This window comes from Octodon degus, unplaced genomic scaffold (assembly GCF_000260255.1).
Source record: "Octodon degus isolate 3935 unplaced genomic scaffold, OctDeg1.0 scaffold00118, whole genome shotgun sequence".
NCBI lineage: Eukaryota > Metazoa > Chordata > Mammalia > Rodentia > Octodontidae > Octodon > Octodon degus.
The window spans coordinates 78,280-81,446 of NW_004524694.1; the positions used below are offsets into that span (position 1 = coordinate 78,280).

The following is a 3,167-nucleotide window of genomic DNA, read 5'->3' on the forward strand; positions in this document are numbered from 1 at the left end:
TTTTCTTCTGCTCTTATCTTGCTAATTTCCCCCAAAGCATGTTTGCTCAGTTGAAACAAAAATGACATTTTGCCACTATGCTCTCCAAGGTTCTCCCACAAGGGGTCACCTGTGGAACACAAGAGCCTGGGGAAAAGTGCTACAGGGTCCCCAAGCTTCCACTGAGTGACACTAGACTTTGAAGCTATCATCAAATAAGAATAGGGAAAGGTCAGAGGTAGGAACTGATACAGAATATACTGAGTTATTTCCCCAAAATATGTCTCATCACAGTCAGTACCAGTTATGCAGCATTTTCATTCTAGGGGGCATGAAAGTGACGTGCCCAATCATAATGGTCAGCAGCAAATAACTTATTCAGAGGGTGGGGTGGAAAGAGGCAAGGCGTCTAGAGCCTAGGCTGCAAAGATAATAAAGCCTCCATAAGCAATGCCTTGAGATTCTCAAGTTACAAAAAAAAAAAATTAAACAAAATCTCTCAAGTCAATAGGCATGGCTCAAATATGAGACTGTCATAATAGCAATAATGATTATTGCTACTATAATTAAATGCTATCATACTACTTTTATAATAAAGGATATCATAGACAGTGTATCTCAAAATTTTTTGAGCTCTAAACATGGAGTTTGTAGAAAACCTAAACTTCTTGAAATGTTCCTTATATTAATCAAAAGCCAAAATAAAAACCTCAGCCTACACAGAAGCTTCTAAGGCATCAAAAACATGTGTTAAATTCTATATTCTCTTTGGTTATCTTCCTTAATTCACATCCTATAAAAAAAAAAAAAGAATTCAAGACATAAACATCAGATACATTGTATCTGACCAGAAATTACAGTACTATTGAGTCTATTAAATATGCTTACCATTATATATGAACTCTGAACTATTAACATAACTTTGAATTCATATACGACTTAGAAAACTAAATACTTAGGAAGGGAAACAGCGATAGAAGGTACACTTTACACTCAAAATCATGGGTTAGCCAATATGGTTTTCAAATCGTCAGTAAAAGATCAAATGCAACACAAATATACTGCAAATAATATTTTGAAATTAGCTTGGAAATATCATATGGAATTAAAATATTCCAAATCACTAGATGATTGGCTTAGGCAACAGTCATTTCAAACAGCTGGAGGCGGGGTAAATACTCACATACAGTACAATACAGACATGTAGCCAGCATAAATGTACTATGCTAACCAACTTCCATTTTTGCTAGTTAATAAAGAATCCCTTTAAGTCATTTTTTGGCATGGTGCTAAAGACTGTGTCAAGACTGGATACAGGGTGTTGTTTCTTCATTGTGCACAGCTCAGAGCACTGAGTCCTCAAGTAGATGCATGGCTAAAATGTGGGTTTGTTCATATAGTCTTCCATCGTCTCCTGTAGCATGTCAGACTCTTCAATGGCCTTCACAGCAGTTTTCTTAGATGTTTCTTGAACTTCCCCACCTATTATAAACTCATCAAGGATAAAATATGCCTTTTCAAAGTTAAAGATAATATCCAGCTCGCAGACATTTCCAAAGTATTTGTCCAGCAACTCCACATACCGATGCACAATCTCTAGCGTCAAGAGCTCATTGTCTTGGTTTTCTATTGCACAGCAAAAATATAAACTAGCATACCTTTTATAAACAAGTTTCAGCTCCTTCCAGTCAATAAAACTGCTGGTCCTGTAGCCCCGAGAGAGAATGATCTGAATGATTTCCCTGGTGATCCTTTTTCTTTCTTTGTCGGGGAGGGTGGTGTACCATTTCTGCAGCCGCAGTTTCCCTTGCCGACTGAAGAGCAAGATGAACTGTATCATGGTGGCCGGGCTGCCGCCCCCTCTGCCGGCAGGACGCGGGGCTCAAAGGCCGGAGCTCAGCGCAGAAGCCCGCGGGGCTGGCAGGGGCGCGCCGCTCAGACCATGGCTGCTTCCCACCAAAAGTTACATTTCTTGTAATAAAGGTCTTGCTTTATCTTGGTCTTAACCATCCAGCAGAAAAGTATAAAAATGAAGTATAAAAAGTAAAATCATATTAATATGCTGAGCTGTAAAAGGCTCAAGTCAACAACTCTGACATTGCCAGTCTTACAGAAAACCCACTACTATTATGGACTACTGGACTATATTGGAATATTTTGCTAAATTCACACACCTACAATATTTAAACAACAATGGGACACCCTTCTCTGACAAAACTAAACAAAAAAAGGGGATACAAATGAAGGACCATTTCCTATCTGTATATTAAAAGTAGTTAGAAGAGATATACAGCTACTTTCTCTTAAATCAGTGAATAGAAAGAGTTGTTCTAATAGTGTTTGTGGACAGGATATCATGTCTGCATCTTGTACTATGAATAACCACTAAGAAGACAACGATATGCAATGTATTAATTACTGAAATTGTGTTAGTAATCAGTTTTGAACCTGTCTCAATGCTATTTGTTTCTCAACAAAATTATTTTTAAAAAATAAAAAAAATCAGGGCTGATATGTTTACTTGTGGAGAGGGGCACTGATGGGTGAGCAGTGGACCCCAGGACTTTCCCAGAGAGGCCTGAGAAAGGGCTACCAAGAGAACTTTTTGAATTCACCAAATTGAATATGTATATTATATCTTCTAGTTTGAAATTTCTATGGTTCACTGTCAAAGAACAAACACTTCAGTGTGTTTTCCCAAAACTTAAGACTTCTCACTTATAAATGTGACAGGTGACAAAAGTGGCACAGGTGTGCCCCAGCTTCTCCTTTATCCTGCCTCTGTTTCTTGGTCTACTTCAAGTTAAGGGCACTGCTCTGGAACCTGACTGTTGGACTTCTAGTCCCACCCCTGTCATTTACTGTGACCTTGGGCAAAGTACTTAAGCTTCTCCATATCTCAGTTTCTCCATCTGTAACACTGAAATAGTAACAATACCTAACTCCCAGGAGATGTTAAAAAGAGTACACGAGGCTGCCCCTGCAGGCTGGCACAGCAGCCTCTGCTGCCCAGCTGCAATCACTCACCAGCCCCAAGCCAGCTCTATGTTTAGCTTCTCCTTGGCACAGGACAGCGGAGGCACACACTACCCAGCCCACTTAATCATGGACAAGGCCAATGCCCAGGGTTAAAGTAAACCCAAAGGGCCAAGAGACACAGGGAGAAAGTATGGACCTGGCCACCAGCT

General features: G+C 39.7%; 1 pseudogene across 1 annotated transcript; it reads right to left on the reverse strand.

Annotated features, from left to right (window-relative positions):
- Positions 1–464: 464 nt before the first annotated feature.
- On the reverse strand, positions 465–1,898 carry LOC111812247 (annotated as a pseudogene). Its single transcript, XR_002817800.1, has one exon. The product of XR_002817800.1 is annotated as an AP-1 complex subunit sigma-3 pseudogene (transcript).
- Positions 1,899–3,167: the final 1,269 nt, after the last annotated feature.